This window comes from Phalacrocorax aristotelis, unplaced genomic scaffold (genome assembly GCF_949628215.1).
Source record: "Phalacrocorax aristotelis unplaced genomic scaffold, bGulAri2.1 scaffold_68, whole genome shotgun sequence".
Classification (NCBI taxonomy): domain Eukaryota; kingdom Metazoa; phylum Chordata; class Aves; order Suliformes; family Phalacrocoracidae; genus Phalacrocorax; species Phalacrocorax aristotelis.
In genome coordinates, this window is record NW_027441375.1 from 319,240 (window position 1) to 340,724 (window position 21,485).

The following is a 21,485-nucleotide window of genomic DNA, read 5'->3' on the forward strand; positions in this document are numbered from 1 at the left end:
TTCCACCCGGTACAACCCAGTACAAGCCTGTACATCCTAGTTCCTCCACAGTACATCCCAGGGCATCCCCGCACATTGTAGTGCCTCCCAGTACATCCCAGCTCCCTCCCAGTACTGGGAGGGACCTGGGATGTACTGGGAGGGACCTGGGATGTACTGGGAGGGAACTGGGATGTACTGGGATGTAATGGGACGGAACTGGGATGTAATGGGACGGAACTGGGAAAGAAGTGGTAGTGAACCGGGAGGGAATTGGGATGTACGGGGATGAACTGGTAGGGAACTGGGATGTACTGGCATGGAATGGGGATGTATTGGGATGTACAGGAACGGAACTGGAATGTACTGCGATGTACTGGGATGTACTGGGAGCAAACTGGGATTTACTGGGATGTACTGGGAGGAAACTGGGATATACTGGGAGGCACTGGGAGGGAAGTGGGTGTCAACTGGGACATTCCAGTTTCCTCCCAGTACATCCCAGCTCCCTACCAGTGCAGCCCAGTACATCCCAGATCCCTCCCAGTACATCCCAGTTCCCTCCCAGTCCGTCCCAGTACATCCCAGTACATCCCAGTTCCCTCACAGTACATCCCAGTTCCCTCACAGTTCACACACAGTTCACTCCCAGTTCCATTCCAGTACATCCCAGTACATGCCACTTTCCTCCAAGTAAACCCCAGCTCCCTCCCACTACATCCAAGTTCCCTCCCACTTCCCTCTAAGTACATCCCAGTACTTCACAGTTCACTCCCAGTACATCCCAGTTCCCCCTCGGTACATAACAGTTCCCTCCCAGTACACCCCAGTACATCCCAGTTCCCTCCCAGTATGTCCCACTACATCCCAGTTCCCTCCCAGTCCATCCCACTTCCCTCCCAGTAAATCCCAATTCCCAACACTTTCCACCCAGTACATCCCAGTTCCCTCCCAGTACATACCAGTTCCCTCCCAGTACATCCCAGTACTTCACAGTTCCCTCCCAGTTCCCTCCCAGTTCCCTCCCAGTACATCCCAGTTCCCTCTAAGTACATCCCAATACTTCATAGTTCCCTCCCAGCACGTCCCAGTACGTCCCAGTTCCCCTCAGTACATAACACTTCCCTCCCAGTACATCCCAGTACATCCCAGTGTCCTCACAGTACATCCCAGTTCCCTCCCAGTACATCCCAGTTCTCTCCCAGTTCACTCCCAGTACACAACAGTTACCTCCCAGTACATCCCAGTACATCCCAGTACATCCTGGTACATCCCAAATCCCTGCCAGTTCCACCCGGTACAACCCAGTACAAGCCTGTACATCCTAGTTCCTCCACAGTACATCCCAGGGCATCCCCGCACATTGTAGTGCCTCCCAGTACATCCCAGTTCCCTCCCAGTACTGGGAGGGAACTGGGATGTACTGGGAGGGACCTGGGATGTACTGGGAGGGACCTGGGATGTACTGGGATGTAATGGGACGGAACTGGGATGTATTGGGAGGCACTGGGAAAGAAGTGGTAGTGAACCGGGAGGGAACTGGGATGTACGGGGATGAACTGGTAGGAAACTGGGATGTACTGGCATGGAACGGGGATGTATTGGGATGGACAGGAACAGAACTGGAATGTACAGCGATGTATTGGCATGTACTGGCAGTGAGCTGGGATTTACTGGGATGTACTGGGAGGAAACTGGGATATACTGGGAGGAAACTGGGATATACTGGGAGGCATTGGGAGGGAAGTGGGTGTCAACTGGGACATTCCAGATTCCTCCCAGTACATCCCAGTTCCCTACCAGTGCAGCCCAGTACATCCCAGTTCCCTCCCAGTCCGTCCCAATCCCCTCCCAGTACATCCCAGTTCCCTGCCAGTATGTCCCAGTCCGTCCCAATCCCCTCCCAGTACATCCCAGTTCCCTGCCAGTATGTCCCAGTACATCCCAGTTCCCTCCCAGTACATACCAGTTCCCTCCCAGTACATCCCAGTTCCCTCCCAGTTCCCTCCCACTACATCCCAGTACATCCCAGTTCCCTCCCAGTACATACCAGTTCCCTCCCAGTAAATCCCAGTACATCCCGGTACATCCCAGTTCCCACCCAGTACATCCTACTACATACCAGTTCCCTCCCAGTTCACTCCCAGTACATCCCAGTACTTCACAGTTCCCTCCCAGTACATCCCAGTACGTCCCAGTTCCCCTCAGTACATAACACTTCCCTCCCAGTACATACCAGTACATCCCAGTGTCCTCACAGTACGTCCCAGTTCCCTCACAGTACATCCCAGTTCCCTCCCAGTTCACTCCCAGTACATAACAGTTACCTCCCAGTACATCCTAGTAGATCCTAGTACATTTCAAATCCCTGCCAGTTCCACCCGGTACAACCCAGTACAAGCCTGTACATCCTAGTTCCTCCACACTACATCCCAGGACATCCCAGGACAAGAGCCTCCCAGTACATCCCAGTTCCCTACCAGTGCAGCCCAGTACATCCCAGTTCCCTCCCAGTCCGTCCCAATCCCCTCCCAGTACATCCCAGTTCCCTGCCAGTATGTCCCAGTACATCCCAGTTCCCTCCCAGTACATCCCAGTTCCCTCCCAGTACATCCCAGTTCCCTACCAGTTCCCTCCCACTACATCCCAGTTCACTCCCAGTTCCCTCCCAGTACATACCAGTTCCCTCCCGGTACATACCAGTTCCCACCCAGTACATCCTACTACATACCAGTTCCCTCCCAGTTCACTCCCAGTACATCCCAGTACGTCCCAGTTCCCCTCAGTACATAACACTTCCCTCCCAGTACATACCAGTACATCCCAGTGTCCTCACAGTACGTCCCAGTTCCCTCCCAGTACGTCCCAGTTCCCTACCAGTACATCCCAGTTCCCTCCCTGTTCCTTCCCAGTACATAACAGTTACCTCCCAGTACATCCCAGTAGATCCTGGTACATCCCAAATCCCTGCCAGTTCCACCCGGTACAACCCAGTACAAGCCTGTACATCCTAGTTCCTCCACAGTACATCCCAGGGCATCCCCGCACATTGTAGTGCCTCCCAGTACATCCCAGGTCCCTCCCAGTACTGGGAGGGAACTGGGATGTACTGGGAGGGAACTGGGATGTACTGGGATGTAATGGGACGGAACTGGGATGTATTGGGAGGCACTGGGAAAGAAGTGGTAGTGAACCGGGAGGGAATTGGGATGTACGGGGATGAACTGGTAGGAAACTGGGATGTACTGGCATGGAACGGGGATGTATTGGGATGTACAGGAACAGAACTGGAATGTACAGCGATGTATTGGCATGTACTGGCAGCGAGCTGGGATTTACTGGGATGTACTGGGAGGAAACTGGGATATACTGGGAGGAAACTGGGATATACTGGGAGGCATTGGGAGGGAAGTGGGTGTCAACTGGGACATTCCAGTTTCCTCCCAGTACATCCCAGTTCCCTACCAGTGCAGCCCAGTACATCCCAGTTCCCTCCCAGTCCGTCCCAATCCCCTCCCAGTACATCCCAGTTCCCTGCCAGTATGTCCCAGTACATCCCAGTTCCCTCCCAGTACATCCCAGTTTCCTCCCAGTACATCCCAGTTCCCTCCCAGTTCCCTCCCACTACATCCCAGTACATCCCAGTTCCCTCCCAGTACATACCAGTTCCCTCCCAGTACATCCCGGTACATCCTGGTACATCCCAGTTCCCACCCAGTACATCCTACTACATACCAGTTCCCTCCCAGTTCACTCCCAGTACATCCCAGTACTTCACAGTTCCCTCCCAGTACATCCCAGTACGTCCCAGTTCCCCTCAGTACATAACACTTCCCTCCCAGTACATACCAGTACATCCCAGTGTCCTCACAGTACGTCCCAGTTCCCTCCCAGTACATCCCAGTTCCCTCCCAGTTCACTCCCAGTACATAACAGTTACCTCCCAGTACATCCTAGTAGATCCTAGGACATTTCAAATCCCTGCCAGTTCCACCCGGTACAACCCAGTACAAGCCTGTACATCCTAGTTCCTCCACAGTACATCCCAGGGCATCCCCGCACATTGTAGTGCCTCCCAGTACATCCCAGGTCCCTCCCAGTACTGGGAGGGACCTGGGATGTAATGGGAGGGAACTGGGACGTACTGGGAGGGAACTGGGACGTACTGGGAGGGAACTGGGATGTACTGGGATGTAATGGGACGGAACTGGGATGTATTGGGAGGCACTGGGAAAGAAGTGGTAGTGAACCGGGAGGGAATTGGGATGTACGGGGATGAACTGGTAGGAAACTGGGATGTACTGGCATGGAACGGGGATGTATTGGGATGTACAGGAACGGAACTGGAATGTACAGCGATGTATTGGCATGTACTGGCAGCGAGCTGGGATTTACTGGGATGTACTGGGAGGAAACTGGGATATACTGGGAGGAAACTGGGATATACTGGGAGGCATTGGGAGGGAAGTGGGTGTCAACTGGGACATTCCAGTTTCCTCCCAGTACATCCCAGTTCCCTACCAGTGCAGCCCAGTACATCCCAGTTCCCTCCCAGTCCGTCCCAATCCCCTCCCAGTACATCCCAGTTCCCTGCCAGTATGTCCCAGTACATCCCAGTTCCCTCCCAGTACATCCCAGTTCCCTCCCAGTACATCCCAGTTCCCTACCAGTTCCCTCCCACTACATCCCAGTTCACTCCCAGTTCCCTCCCAGTACATACCAGTTCCCTCCCGGTACATACCAGTTCCCTCCCGGTACATCCTACTACATACCAGTTCCCTCCCAGTTCACTCCCAGTACATCCCAGTACGTCCCAGTTCCCCTCAGTACATAACACTTCCCTCCCAGTACATACCAGTACATCCCAGTGTCCTCACAGTACGTCCCAGTTCCCTCCCAGTACGTCCCAGTTCCCTACCAGTACATCCCAGTTCCCTCCCTGTTCCTTCCCAGTACATAACAGTTACCTCCCAGTACATCCCAGTAGATCCTGGTACATCCCAAATCCCTGCCAGTTCCACCCGGTACAACCCAGTACAAGCCTGTACATCCTAGTTCCTCCACAGTACATCCCAGGGCATCCCCGCACATTGTAGTGCCTCCCAGTACATCCCAGTTCCCTCCCAGTACTGGGAGGGAACTGGGATGTACTGGGAGGGAACTGGGATGTACTGGGATGTAATGGGACGGAACTGGGATGTATTGGGAGGCACTGGGAAAGAAGTGGTAGTGAACCGGGAGGGAATTGGGATGTACTGGGATGAACTGGTAGGAAACTGGGATGTACTGGCATGGAATGGGGATGTATTGGGATGTACAGGAACGGAACTGGAATGTACAGCGATGTATTGGCATGTACTGGCAGCGAGCTGGGATTTACTGGGATGTACTGGGAGGAAACTGGGATATACTGGGAGGAAACTGGGATATACTGGGAGGCATTGGGAGGGAAGTGGGTGTCAACTGGGACATTCCAGTTTCCTCCCAGTACATCCCAGTTCCCTACCAGTGCAGCCCAGTACATCCCAGTTCCCTCCCAGTCCGTCCCAATCCCCTCCCAGTACATCCCAGTTCCCTGCCAGTATGTCCCAGTACATCCCAGTTCCCTCCCAGTACATACCAGTTCGCTCCCAGTACATCCCAGTTCCCTCCCAGTTCCCTCCCACTACATCCCAGTACATCCCAGTTCCCTCCCAGTACATACCAGTTCCCTCCCAGTACATCCCAGTTCCCTCCCGGTACATCCCAGTTCCCACCCAGTACATCCTACTACATACCAGTTCCCTCCCAGTTCACTCCCAGTACATCCCAGTACTTCACAGTTCCCTCCCAGTACATCCCAGTACGTCCCAGTTCCCCTCAGTACATAACACTTCCCTCCCAGTACATACCAGTACATCCCAGTGTCCTCACAGTACGTCCCAGTTCCCTCACAGTACATCCCAGTTCCCTACCAGTACATCCCAGTTCCCTCCCTGTTCCTTCCCAGTACATAACAGTTACCTCCCAGTACATCCCAGTAGATCCTGGTACATCCCAAATCCCTGCCAGTTCCACCCGGTACAACCCAGTACAAGCCTGTACATCCTAGTTCCTCCACAGTACATCCCAGGGCATCCCCGCACATTGTAGTGCCTCCCAGTACATCTCAGTTCCCTCCCAGTACTGGGAGGGAACTGGGATGTACTGGGAGGGACCTGGGATGTACTGGGAGGGAACTGGGATGTACTGGGATGTAATGGGACGGAACTGGGATGTAATGGGACGGAACTGGGAAAGAAGTGGTAGTGAACCGGGAGGGAATTGGGATGTACGGGGATGAACTGGTAGGGAACTGGGATGTACTGGCATGGAACGGGGATGTATTGGGATGTACAGGAACAGAACTGGAATGTACAGCGATGTATTGGCATGTACTGGCAGCGAGCTGGGATTTACTGGGATGTACTGGGAGGAAACTGGGATATACTGGGAGGAAACTGGGATATACTGGGAGGCATTGGGAGGGAAGTGGGTGTCAACTGGGACATTCCAGTTTCCTCCCAGTACATCCCAGTTCCCTACCAGTGCAGCCCAGTACATCCCAGTTCCCTCCCAGTCCGTCCCAATCCCCTCCCAGTACATCCCAGTTCCCTGCCAGTATGTCCCAGTACATCCCAGTTCCCTCCCAGTACATACCAGTTCCCTCCCAGTACATACCAGTTCCCTACCAGTTCCCTCCCACTACATCCCAGTTCACTCCCAGTACATACCAGTTCCCTCCCAGTACATCCCAGTTCCCACCCAGTACATCCTACTACATACCAGTTCCCTCCCAGTTCACTCCCAGTACATCCCAGTACTTCACACTTCCCTCCCAGTACATACCAGTACATCCCAGTGTCCTCACGGTACGTCCCAGTTCCCTCACAGTACATCCCAGTTCCCTACCAGTACATCCCAGTTCCCTCCCTGTTCCTTCCCAGTACATCCGAGTACATCCCAGTAGATCCTGGCACATCCCAAATCCCTGCCAGTTCCACCCGGTACAACCCAGTAAAAGCCTGTACATCCTAGTTCCTCCACAGTACATCCCAGGGCATCCCCGCACATTGTAGTGCCTCCCAGTACATCCCAGTTCCCTCCCAGTACTGGGAGGGACCTGGGATGTACTGGGAGGGAACTGGGACGTACTGGGAGGGACCTGGGATGTACTGGGATGTAATGGGACGGAACTGGGATGTAATGGGACGGAACTGGGAAAGAAGTGGTAGTGAACCGGGAGGGAATTGGGATGTACGGGGATGAACTGGTAGGGAACTGGGATGTACTGGCATGGAACGGGGATGTATTGGGATGTACAGGAACGGAACTGGAATGTACTGCGATGTACTGGCATGTAGTGGGAGCAAACTGGGATTTACTGGGATGTACTGGGAGGAAACTGGGATATACTGGGAGGCACTGGGAGGGAAGTGGGTGTCAACTGGGACATTCCAGTTTCCTCCCAGTACATCCCAGTACATCCCAGTAGATCCTGGTACATCCCAAATCCCTGCCAGTTCCACCCGGTACAACCCAGTACAAGCCTGTACATCCTAGTTCCTCCACAGTACATCCCAGGGCATCCCCGCACATTGTAGTGCCTCCCAGTACATCCCAGTTCCCTCCCAGTACTGGGAGGGACCTGGGATGTACTGGGAGGGAACTGGGACGTACTGGGAGGGAACTGGGATGTACTGGGATGTAATGGGACGGAACTGGGATGTATTGGGAGGCACTGGGAAAGAACTGGTAGTGAACCGGGAGGGAATTGGGATGTACGGGGATGAACTGGTAGGAAACTGGGATGTACTGGCATGGAACGGGGATGTATTGGGATGTACAGGAACGGAACTGGAATGTACTGCGATGTACTGGGATGTACTGGGAGCGAACTGGGATTTACTGGGATGTACTGGGAGGAAACTGGGATATACTGGGAGGAAACTGGATATACTGGGAGGCATTGGGAGGGAAGTGGGTGTCAACTGGGACATTCCAGTTTCCTCCCAGTACATCCCAGTTCCCTACCAGTGCAGCCCAGTACATCCCAGTTCCCTCCCAGTCCGTCCCAATCCCCTCCCAGTACATCCCAGTTCCCTGCCAGTATGTCCCAGTACATCCCAGTTCCCTCCCAGTACATACCAGTTCCCTCCCAGTACATCCCAGTACATCCTGGTACATCCCAGTTCCCACCTAGTACATCCTACTACATACCAGTTCCCTCCCAGTTCACTCCCAGTACATCCCAGTACTTCACAGTTCCCTCCCAGTACATCCCAGTACGTCCCAGTTCCCCTCAGTACATAACACTTCCCTCCCAGTACATACCAGTACATCCCAGTGTCCTCACAGTACGTCCCAGTTCCCTCCCAGTACATCCCAGTTCCCTACCAGTACATCCCAGTTCCCTCCCTGTTCCTTCCCAGTACATAACAGTTACCTCCCAGTACATCCCAGTAGATCCTGGTACATCCCAAATCCCTGCCAGTTCCACCCGGTACAACCCAGTACAAGCCTGTACATCCTAGTTCCTCCACAGTACATCCCAGGGCATCCCCGCACATTGTAGTGCCTCCCAGTACATCCCAGGTCCCTCCCAGTACTGGGAGGGAACTGGGATGTACTGGGAGGGAACTGGGACGTACTGGGAGGGAACTGGGATGTACTGGGATGTAATGGGACGGAACTGGGATGTAATGGGACGGAACTGGGAAAGAAGTGGTAGCGAACCGGGAGGGAATTGGGATGTACGGGGATGAACTGGTAGGGAACTGGGATGTACTGGCATGGAACGGGGATGTATTGGGATGTACAGGAACAGAACTGGAATGTACAGCGATGTACTGGGATGTACTGGCAGCGAGCTGGGATTTACTGGGATGTACTGGGAGGAAACTGGGATATACTGGGAGGCACTGGGAGGGAAGTGGGTGTCAACTGCGACATCCCAGATCCCTCCCAGTCCCTCCCAGTCCCTCCCAGTACATTCCAGTTCCCTCACAGTTCACACACAGTTCACTCCCAGTTCCATTCCAGTACATCCCAGTACATGCCAGTTGCCTCCCAGTTTCCTCTAAGTACATCCCAGTACTTTAAAGTTCCCTCCCAGTACATCCCAGTTCCCTCAAGTACATCCCAGTACTTCACAGTTCACTCCCACTACATCCCAGTACGTCCCAGTTCCCCCTTGGTACATAACACTTCCCTCCCAATACATCCAAGTTCCCTCCCAGTACATCCCAATCCCCTCCCAGTACATCCCAGTTCCCTGCCAGTATGTCCCAGTACATCCCAGTTCCCTCCCAGTACATACCAGTTCCCTCCCAGTACATCCCAGTTCCCTCCCAGTTCCCTCCCACTACATCCCAGTTCCCTCCCAGTACACACCAGTTCCCTCTCAGTACATCCCAGTACATCCCAGTACATTCTGGTACATCCCAGTTCCCACCCAGTACATCCTACTACATACCAGTTCCCTCCCAGTTCACTCCCAGTACATCCCAGTACTTCACAGTTCCATCCCAGTACATCCCAGTACGCACCAGTTCCCCTCTGTACATAACACTTCCCTCCCAGTACATACCAGTACATCCCAGTGTCCTCACAGTACGTCCCAGTTCCCTCACAGTACATCCCAGTACCCTACCAGTACGTCCCAGTTCCCTCCCAGTTCACTCCCAGTACATAACAGTTACCTCCCAGTACATCCCAGTACATCCCAGTACATCCTGGTACATCCCAAATCCCTGCCAGTTCCACCCGGTACAACCCAGTACAAGCCTGTACATCCTAGTTCCTCCACAGTACATCCCAGGGCATCCCCGCACATTGTAGTGCCTCCCAGTACATCCCAGTTCCCTCCCAGTACATCCCAGGTCCCTCCCAGTACATCCCAGGTCCCAACACTTTCCACCCAGTACATCCCAGTTCCCTCCCAGTATGTCCCACTACATCCCAGTTCCCTCCCAGTCCATCCCAGTTCCCTCCCAGTAAATCCCAATTCCCAACACTTTCCACCCAGTACATCCCAGTTCCCTCCCAGTACATCCCAGTTCCCTCTAAGTACATCCCAGTACTTCACAGTTCCCTCCCAGTTCACTCCCAGTACACAACAGTTACCTCCCAGTACATCCCAGTACATCCTAGTAGATACTAGGACATTTCAAATCCCTGCCAGTTCCACCCGGTACAACCGAGTACAAGCCTGTACATCCTAGTTCCTCCACAGTACATCCCTGTGCATCCCCGCACATTGTAGTGCCTTCCAGTACATCCCAGGTCCCTCCCAGTTCACTCCCAGTACACAACAGTTACCTCCCAGTACATCCCAGTACATCCCAGTAGATCCTGGTACATCCCAAATCCCTGCCAGTTCCACCCGGTACAACCCAGTACAAGCCTGTACATCCTAGTTCCTCCACAGTACATCCCAGGGCATCCCCGCACATTGTAATGCCTCCCAGTACATCCCAGTTCCCTCCCAGTACTGGGAGGGACCTAGGATTAACGGGGAGGGACCTGGGATGTACTGGGAGGGACCTGGGATGTACTGGGAGGGACCTGGGATGTACTGGGAGGGACCTGGGATGTACTGGGAGGGACCTGGGATGTACTGGGATGTAATGGGACGGAACTGGGATGTATTGGGAGGCACTGGGAAAGAAGTGGTAGCGAACCGGGAGGGAATTGGGATGTACGGGGATGAACTGGTAGGGAACTGGGATGTACTGGCATGGAACGGGGATGTATTGGGATGTACAGGAACGGAACTGGAATGTACTGGGATGTACTGGGAGCAAACTGGGATTTACTGGGATGTACTGGGAGGAAACTGGGAGGAAAGTGGGTGTCAACTGGGACATTCCAGTTTCCTCCCAGTACATCCCAGTTCCCTACCAGTGCATCCCAGTCCGTCCCAGTTCCCTCCCAGTCCGTCCCAGTACATCCCAGTTCCCTCCCAGTTCACTCCCAGTACATAACAGATACCTCCCAGTACATCCCAGTAGATCCTGGTACATCCCAAATCCATGCCAGTTCTACCCGGTACAACCCAGTACAAGCCTGTACATCCTAGTTCCTCCACAGTACATCCCAGGGCATCCCCGCACATTGTAGTGCCTCGCAGTACATCCCAGGTCCCTCCCAGTACTGGGAGGGACCTGGGATGTACTGGGAGGGAACTGGGACGTACTGGGAGGGAACTGGGATGTACTGGGATGTAATGGGACGGAACTGGGATGTATTGGGAGGCACTGGGAAAGAAGTGGTAGTGAACCGGGAGGGAATTGGGATGTACGGGGATGAACTGGTAGGAAACTGGGATGTACTGGCATGGAACGGGGATGTATTGGGATGTACAGGAACAGAACTGGAATGTACTGCGATGTACTGGGAGCAAACTGGGATTTACTGGGATGTACTGGGAGGAAACTGGGATATACTGGGAGGAAACTGGGATATACTGGGAGGCATTGGGAGGGAAGTGGGTGTCAACTGGGACATTCCAGTTTCCTCCCAGTACATCCCAGTTCCCTACCAGTGCAGCCCAGTACATCCCAGTTCCCTCCCAGTCCGTCCCAATCCCCTCCCAGTACATCCCAGTTCCCTCCCAGTACATACCAGTTCCCTCCCAGTACATCCCAGTTCCCTCCCAGTTCCCTCCCACTACATCCCAGTACATCCCAGTTCCCTCCCAGTACATACCAGTTCCCTCCCAGTACATACCAGTTCCCTCCCGGTACATCCCAGTTCCCACCCAGTACATCCCAGTACTTCACAGTTCCCTCCCAGTACATCCCAGTACGTCCCAGTTCCCCTCAGTACATAACACTTCCCTCCCAGTACATACCAGTACATCCCAGTGTCCTCACAGTACGTCCCAGTTCCCTCACAGTACATCCCAGTTCCCTACCAGTACATCCCAGTTCCCTCCCTGTTCCTTCCCAGTACATAACAGTTACCTCCCAGTACATCCCAGTACATCCCAGTAGATCCTGGTACATCCCAAATCCCTGCCAGTTCCACCCGGTACAACCCAGTACAAGCCTGTACATCCTAGTTCCTCCACAGTACATCCCAGGGCATCCCCGCACATTGTAGTGCCTCCCAGTACATCCCAGCTTCCTCCCAGTACTGGGAGGGACCTGGGATGTACTGGGAGGGAACTGGGATGTACTGGGATGTAATGGGACGGAACTGGGATGTAATGGGACGGAACTGGGAAAGAAGTGGTAGTGAACCGGGAGGGAATTGGGATGTACGGGGATGAACTGGTAGGGAACTGGGATGTACTGGCATGGAACGGGGATGTATTGGGATGTACAGGAACGGAACTGGAATGTACTGCGATGTACTGGGATGTACTGGCAGCGAGCTGGGATTTACTGGGATGTACTGGGAGGAAACTGGGATATACTGGGAGGCACTGGGAGGGAAGTGGGTGTCAACTGGGACATTCCAGTTTCCTCCCAGTACATCCCAGCTCCCTACCAGTGCAGCCCAGTACATCCCAGATCCCTCCCAGTACATCCCAGTTCCCTCCCAGTCCGTCCCAGTACATCCCAGTTCCCTCACAGTACATCCCAGTTCCCTCACAGTTCACACACAGTTCACTCCCAGTTCCATTCCAGTACATCCCAGTACATGCCACTTTCCTCCAAGTAAACCCCAGTTCCCTCCCACTACATTCAAGTTCCCTCCCACTTCCCTCTAAGTACATCCCAGTACTTCACAGTTCACTCCCAGTACATCCCAGTTCCCCCTCGGTACATAACAGTTCCCTCCCAGTACACCCCAGTACATCCCAGTTCCCTCCCAGTATGTCCCACTACATCCCAGTTCCCTCCCAGTCCATCCCAGTTCCCTCCCAGTAAATCCCAATTCCCAACACTTTCCACCCAGTACATCCCAGTTCCCTCCCAGTACATACCAGTTCCCTCCCAGTACATCCCAGTACTTCACAGTTCCCTCCCAGTTCCCTCCCAGTTCCCTCCCAGTACATCCCAGTTCCCTCTAAGTACATCCCAATACTTCATAGTTCCCTCCCAGCACGTCCCAGTACGTCCCAGTTCCCCTCAGTACATAACACTTCCCTCCCAGTACATACCAGTACATCCCAGTGTCCTCACAGTACGTCCCAGTTCCCTCACAGTACATCCCAGTTCTCTCCCAGTTCACTCCCAGTACACAACAGTTACCTCCCAGTACATCCCAGTACATCCCAGTAGATCCTGGTACATCCCAAATCCCTGCCAGTTCCACCCGGTACAACCCAGTACAAGCCTGTACATCCTAGTTCCTCCACGGTACATCCCAGGACATCCCCGCACATTGTAGTGCCTCCCAGTACATCCCAGTTCCCTCCCAGTACTGAGAGGGAACTGGGATGTACTGGGAGGGAACTGGGATGTACTGGGATGTAATGGGACGGAACTGGGATGTATTGGGAGGCACTGGGAAAGAAGTGGTAGTGAACCGGGAGGGAATTGGGATGTACGGGGATGAACTGGTAGGAAACTGGGATGTACTGGCATGGAACGGGGATGTATTGGGATGGACAGGAACGGAACTGGAATGTACGGCGATGTATTGGGATGTACTGGGAGCGAACTGGGATTTACTGGGATGTACTGGGAGGAAACTGGGATATACTGGGAGGAAACTGGGATATACTGGGAGGAACCTGGGAGGGAAGTGGGTGTCAACTGGGACATTCCAGTTTCCTCCCAGTACATCCCAGTTCCCTACCAGTGCAGCCCAGTACATCCCAGATCCCTCCCAGTCCCTCCCAGTACATCCCAGTACATCCCAGTTCCCTCACAGTACATCCCAGTTCCCTCACAGTTCACACACAGTTCACTCCCAGTTCCATTCCAGTACATCCCAGTACATGCCAGTTGCCTCCCAGTTTCCTCAAAGTACATCCCAGTACTTTAAAGTTCCCTCCCAGTACATCCCAGTTCCCTCCCAGTACAGCCCAGTACTTCACAGTTCACTCCCACTACATCCCAGTACGTCCCAGTTCCCCCTTGGTACATAACACTTCCCTCCCAATACATCCAAGTTCCCTCCCAGTACATCCCAATCCCCTCCCAGTACATCCCAGTTCCCTGCCAGTATGTCCCAGTACATCCCAGTTCCCTCCCAGTTCCCTCCCACTACATCCCAGTTCCCTCCCAGTACATACCAGTTCCCTCCCAGTACATCCCAGTTCCCACCCAGCACATCCTACTACATACCAGTTCCCTCCCAGTTCACTCCCAGTACATCCCAGTACTTCACAGTTCCATCCCAGTACATCCCAGTACGTCCCAGTTCCCCTCAGTACATAACACTTCCCTCCCAGTACATAACAGTACATCCCAGTGTCCTCACAGTACGTCCCAGTTCCCTCACAGTACATCCCAGTTCCCTCCCTGTTCACTCCCAGTACATAACAGTTACCTCCCAGTACATCCCAGTACATCCCAGTAGATCCTGGTACATCCCAAATCCCTGCCAGTTCCACCCGGTACAACCCAGTAAAAGCCTGTACATCCTAGTTCCTCCACAGTACATCCCAGGGCATCCCCGCACATTGTAGTGCCTCCCAGTACATCCCAGGTCCCTCCCAGTACTGGGAGGGACCTGGGATGTACTGGTAGGGAACTGGGACGTACTGGGAGGGACCTGGGATGTACTGGGATGTAATGGGACGGAACTGGGATGTAATGGGACGGAACTGGGAAAGAAGTGGTAGTGAACCGGGAGGGAATTGGGATGTACGGGGATGAACTGGTAGAGAACTGGGATGTACTGGCATGGAACGGGGATGTATTGGGATGTACAGGAACGGAACTGGAATGTACTGCGATGTACTGGGAGCAAACTGGGATTTACTGGGATGTACTGGGAGGAAACTGGGATATACTGGGAGGCACTGGGAGGGAAGTGGGTGTCAACTGGGACATTCCAGTTTCCTCCCAGTACATCCCAGTTCCCTACCAGTACATCCCAGTTCCCTCCCAGTCCGTCCCAGTACATCCCAGTACATCCCAGTTCCCTCACAGTACATCCCAGTTCCCTCACAGTTCACACACAGTTCACTCCCAGTTCCATTCCAGTACATCCCAGTACATGCCACTTTCCTCCAAGTAAACCCCAGTTCCCTCCCACTACATCCAAGTTCCCTCCCACTTCCCTCTAAGTACATCCCAGTACTTCACAGTTCACTCCCAGTACATCCCAGTTCCCCCTCGGTACATAACAGTTCCCTCCCAGTACACCCCAGTACATCCCAGTTCCCTCCCAGTATGTCCCACTACATCCCAGTTCCCTCCCAGTCCATCCCAGTTCCCTCCCAGTAAATCCCAATTCCCAACACTTTCCACCCAGTACATCCCAGTTGCCTCCCAGTACATACCAGTTCCCTCCCAGTACATCCCAGTACTTCACAGTTCCCTCCCAGTTCACTCCCAGTTCCCTCCCAGTACATCCCAGTTCCCTCTAAGTACATCCCAATACTTCATAGTTCCCTCCCAGCACGTCCCAGTACGTCCCAGTTCCCCTCAGTACATAACACTTCCCTCCCAGTACATACCAGTACATCCCAGTTCCCTCCCAGTACATCCCAGTTCCCTCCCTGTTCCTTCCCAGTACATAACAGTTACCTCCCAGTACATCCCAGTAGATCCTGGTACATCCCAAATCCCTGCCAGTTCCACCCGGTACAACCCAGTACAAGCCTGTACATCCTAGTTCCTCCACAGTACATCCCAGGGCATCCCCGCACATTGTAGTGCCTCCCAGTACATCCCAGTTCCCTCCCAGTACTGGGAGGGACCTGGGATGTACTGGGAGGGAACTGGGACGTACTGGGATGTAATGGGACGGAACTGGGATGTATTGGGAGGCACTGGGAAAGAAGTGGTAGTGAACCGGGAGGGAATTGGGATGTACGGGGATGAACTGGTAGGAAACTGGGATGTACTGGCATGGAACGGGGATGTATTGGGATGTACAGGAACGGAACTGGAATGTACAGCGATGTATTGGCATGTACCGGCAGCGAGCTGGGATTTACTGGGATGTACTGGGAGGAAACTGGGATATACTGGGAGGCATTGGGAGGGAAGTGGGTGTCAACTGGGACATTCCAGTTTCCTCCCAGTACATCCCAGTTCCCTACCAGTGCAGCCCAGTACATCCCAGTTCCCTCCCAGTCCGTCCCAATCCCCTCCCAGTACATCCCAGTTCCCTGCCAGTATGTCCCAGTACATCCCAGTTCCCTCCCAGTACATCCCAGTTCCCTCCCACTACATCCCAGTACATCCCAGTTCCCTCCCAGTACATACCAGTTCCCTCCCAGTACATACCAGTTCCCTCCCACTACATCCCAGTTCCCACCCAGTACATCCTACTACATACCAGTTCCCTCCCAGTTCACTCCCAGTACATCCCAGTACTTCACAGTTCCCTCCCAGTACATCCCAGTACGTCCCAGTTCCCCTCAGTACATAACACTTCCCTCCCAGTACATACCAGTACATCCCAGTGTCCTCACAGTACGTCCCAGTTCCCTCCCAGTACATCCCAGTTCCCTACCAGTACATCCCAGTTCCCTCCCTGTTCCTTCCCAGTACATAACAGTTACCTCCCAGTACATCCCAGTAGATCCTGGTACATCCCAAATCCCTGCCAGTTCCACCCGGTACAACCCAGTACAAGCCTGTACATCCTAGTTCCTCCACAGTACATCCCAGGGCATCCCCGCACATTGTAGTGCCTCCCAGTACATCCCAGCTCCCTCCCAGTACTGGGAGGGACCTGGGATGTACTGGGATGTAATGGGACGGAACTGGGATGTATTGGGAGGCACTGGGAAAGAAGTGGTAGTGAACCGGGAGGGAATTGGGATGTACGGGGATGAACTAGTAGGGAACTGGGATGTACTGGCATGGAACGGGAATGTATTGGGATGGACAGGAACGGAACTGGAATGTACGGCGATGTATTGGGATGTACTGGGAGCGAACTGGGATTTACTGGGATGTACTGGGAGGAAACTGGGATTTACTGGGAGGAAACTGGGATTTACTGGGAGGAAACTGGGATTTACTGGGAGGAAACTGGGATTTACTGGGAGGAAACTGGGATTTACTGGGAGGAAACTGGGATTTACTGGGAGGAAACTGGGATTTACTGGGAGGAAACTGGGATTTACTGGGAGGAAACTGGGATTTACTGGGAGGAAACTGGGATTTACTGGGAGGAAACTGGGATTTACTGGGAGGAAACTGGGATTTACTGGGAGGAAACTGGGATTTACTGGGAGGAAACTGGGATTTACTGGGAGGAAACTGGGAGGGAAGTGGGTGTCAACTGGGACATTCCAGTGTCCTCCCAGTACATCCCAGTTCCCTACCAGTGCAGCCCAGTCCCTCCCAGATCCCTCCCAGTCCCTCCCAGTACCCTCACAGTACATCCCAGTTCCCTCCCAGTTCACACACAGTTCACTCCCAGTTCCATTCCAGTACGTCCCACTACATCCCAGTTGCCTCCCAGTTTCCTCTAAGTACATCCCAGTACTTCAAAGTTCCCTCCCAGTACATCCCAGTTCCCTCTAAGTACATCCCAGTACTTCACAGTTCACTCCACCTACATCCCAGTACGTCCCAGTTCCCCCTTGGTACATAACACTTCCCTCCCAATACATCCAAGTTCCCTCCCAGTACATCCCAATCCACTCCCAGTACATCCCAGTTCCCTGCCAGTATGTCCCCAGTACATCCCAGTTCCCTCCCAGTACATACCAGTTCCCTCCCAGTACATCCCAGTACATCCCAGTTCCCTCCCAGTACATACCAGTTCCCTCCTAGTACATCCCAGTACATCCTGGTACATCCCAGTTCCCACCCAGTACATCCTACTACATACCAGTTCTCTCCCAGTTCACTCCCAGTACATCCCAGTACTTCACAGTTCCCTCCCAGTACATCCCAGTACGTCCCAGTTCCCCTCAGTACATAACACTTCCCTCCCAGTACATAACAGTACATCCCAGTGTCCTCACAGTACGTCCCAGTTCCCTCACAGTACATCCCAGTTCCCTACCAGTACATCCCAGTTACCTCCCTGTTCCTTCCCAGTACATAACAGTTACCTCCCAGTACATCCCAGTACATCCTGGTACATCCCAAATCCCTGCCAGTTCCACCCGGTACAACCCAGTACAAGCCTGTACATCCTAGTTCCTCCACGGTACATCCCAGGGCATCCCCGCACATTGTAGTGCCTCCCAGTACATCCCAGTTCCCTCCCAGTACTGGGAGGGAACTGGGATGTACTGGGAGGGACCTGGGATATACTGGGATGTAATGGGACGGAACTGGGATGTATTGGGAGGCACTGGGAAAGAAGTGGTAGTGAACCGGGAGGGAATTGGGATGTACGGGGATGAACTGGTAGGGAACTGGGATGTACTGGCATGGAACGGGGATGTATTGGGATGTACAGGCACGGAACTGGAATGTACTGCGATGTACTGGGATGTACTGGGAGCAAACTGGGATTTACTGGGATGTACTGGGAGGAGACTGGGATATACTGGGAGGCACTGGGAGGGAAGTGGGTGTCAACTGGGACATTCCAGTGTCCTCCCAGTACATCCCAGTTCCCTACCAGTGCATCCCAGTACATCCCAGATCCCTCCCAGTCTGTCCCAGTACATCCCAGTTCCCTCACAGTACATCCCAGTTCCCTCACAGTACATCCCAGTTCCCTCACAGTACATCCCAGTTCCCTCACAGTACATCCCAGTTCCCTCACAGTTCACACACAGTTCCCTCACAGTTCACACACAGTTCCCTCACAGTTCACACACAGTTCCCTCACAGTTCACACACAGTTCCCTCACAGTTCACACACAGTTCCCTCACAGTTCACACACAGTTCCCTCACAGTTCCATTCCAGTACATCCCAGTACATGCCACTTTCCTCCAAGTAAATCCCAGTTCTCTCCCACTACATCCAAGTTCCCTCCCAGTTCCCTCTAAGTACATCCCAGTACTTCACAGTTCACTCCCAGTACATCCCAGTTCCCCCTTGGTACATAACAGTCCCCTCCCAGTACACCCCAGTACATCCCAGTTCCCTCCCAGTATGTCCCACTACATCCCAGTTCCCTCCCAGTCCATCCCAGTTCCCTCCCAGTAAATCCCAATTCCAAACACTTTCCTCCCAGTACATCCCAGTTCCCTCCCAGTACATCCCAGTTCCCTCCCAGTACATCCCAGTACTTCACAGTTCCCTCCCAGCACATCCCAGTACGTCCCAGTTACCCTCAGTACATAACACTTCCCTCCCAGTACATACCAGTACATCCCAGTTCCCTACCAGTTCCTTCCCAGTACATAACAGTTACCTCCCAGTACATCCCAGTACATCCTGGTACATCCCAAATTCCTGCCAGTTCCACCCGGTACAACCCAGTACAAGCCTGTACATCCTAGTTCCTCCACACTACATCCCAGGACATCCCAGGACATTGTAGAGCCTCCCAGTACGTCCCAGTTCCCTCCCAGTACAACCCAGTAGATCCTGGTACGTCCCCGTTCCCCGCACTGTACGTCCCCGTTCCCCGCACTGTACGTCCCCGTTCCCCGCACTGTACTGGGAGGACAACCGAGCCTGCGCAGTGACTGACATAGGGAACGAGCAAGTTTGTACCCATCACTAGACAAGACAATAATGACTATGTATGAGTATGTGAAATTTTCATCTATAAATTGTACGGGAAAGGTGCGTGAGGTACGCACGCCAGGAGGAGCGATCCCCCGTGCATCCGGCGCCGCGAATAAAGAATGCCTGCTCTTTAATACTAAATTGGTGTTGAGGAGTCGTTTCCGATTTTAACGCGTTTTTCGGTAACACAGGGAGTCAGATCAAGAGAGCCAGAGAACAACAAAACACCGACAGGCTACAGGACAGAGCAGGAGGAATAAAAAAAAAAAAAAAACGGAGCCAGAGCCAGGCAGAGAGAGGCGGAGAAAGAAAAAGGAGCCACAGGCTACAGGACAGAGAGAGGGAGGACTGAAAAGACGGGGAGGCAGGGAGCCACTCAGAGCGAGATGGAGAAAGAAGGTGCGGGGGGGGCGCAAAAAAAAATAATTTTGCAGCAGGTAAGGAAAGAGAGGGGGCCGGGGGAGAGACAGGGAGGGCCCAGGACGTACAAGAGAGGCAACGGGGCCCCAGTGGCCCAGGACTCACCGCGACTCTCGCTCTCAGCGCTGCTGGCACAATTTAGCCGTTCAGATGCTTCTTTCCCCTCCTCTCCTCCCTGCCTCTTCTGCAGCTCCAGACTCTAGGCCGTCCTCCACCTGAAGAGAATACGTGGGTGTCTTACAGCTCTTACCAGATGAGGCTTCCTAGGCACGTAGCCTAGCTTGCTCGTGCACTACATGCCCGTACCCAACTCCGGGTTACGCGTACAGACCCTACGGTGCACGTTGGTGGCCTGGCCCGCTGCGGGCTATGAAGGGGGATCCTTCCTCCCCCACCTGCATGGACAGGCTCTCTCTTGCCTGCGGCAGGAAGGCAGCTGGCAGCCAGAGCACCTTCAGTTTCTTCTTCTTTACCTTTCGTTGGCGTCTCCAGCTTCAGCCGAGGCAGCTCCTGTCCGCAGCCGGGAAGGGCTTTGTCTATCCCTTTTCGGCCCTGCGCTGCGAGGACGGCGAGGACGGGCAGAGAGAAGCCACGCGAGCCTGAGACGGCCACAGGCAACGGCATCCCCGGGGGAAGGACAGACAACCACGTCCTCAGCACGGTCTCTGGGAGAGGGAAAGAAGAAACAGCGACCGTCATTACCGTCGATCGACCCTGGCCAAAGCCTCTCCTTCCGCAGGGGCTTCTGGACACACCGCTCCCTCCCCACGCTACTGCTAAGGGCCCCTGCGCCAAGGGGGAATCCAGTGCGCTTGAGGGACGGCTTGCTGCCTTCACGACAGGGCCTGGGGGCAGCCTAAGGCTATGCAGCACGCTTATGGGGAGGTGCCGGAGCTGGGGGCAGGCGCACGGGGCAAGGGGGGCCAGGGGAGGCTGAGCGGGACCTCCAGTGGGCCGGGGACGCGGCCATCATCTGCGCCCTGGGCACGGGGAAAAGGTCATCGTCCTCCTCCTTTCCCTCTTCCCTTCTGTCAGCTCCCGGGGAACTCACCGCTTCTCGGGAAGCGGCCGCACCCGCAAGCCCCCAGTAATCAACACGAATCCAACCCCAAAAATACACCTCGCGTACCGTACGCGCCACGGCCGCCCGGCACCCGAGCGCCGGAAGACCGCGCCTCCCGCCATGCCCGGCGAACCACGTGACAGGGCCGGCAGCCACTGCGCCAGGAATACAGCTCCCGGCATGCTCTGCGGCACAACCCGGCCGCCCGGCGGCCGGTTTGATGCGGAGCCACCCAGCATCCCTGCGAGCACAGCTGCAGGCGCAACAGCAGTTACGCAG

General features: G+C 54.2%; 1 long non-coding RNA gene across 1 annotated transcript in view; it reads right to left on the bottom strand.

The window, feature by feature from the left end:
* Positions 1 to 20,808, bottom strand: part of LOC142051477 (uncharacterized) — a 34,289-nt gene extending 13,481 nt beyond the window's left edge. The window contains exons 1-2 of the long non-coding RNA XR_012658515.1: positions 20,617 to 20,808; positions 20,249 to 20,358 (exon numbers count right to left, since the gene is read on the bottom strand). This is a non-coding gene — a long non-coding RNA (uncharacterized LOC142051477). The remainder of the gene's footprint in view (positions 1 to 20,248; positions 20,359 to 20,616) is intronic.
* Positions 20,809 to 21,485: the final 677 nt, after the last annotated feature.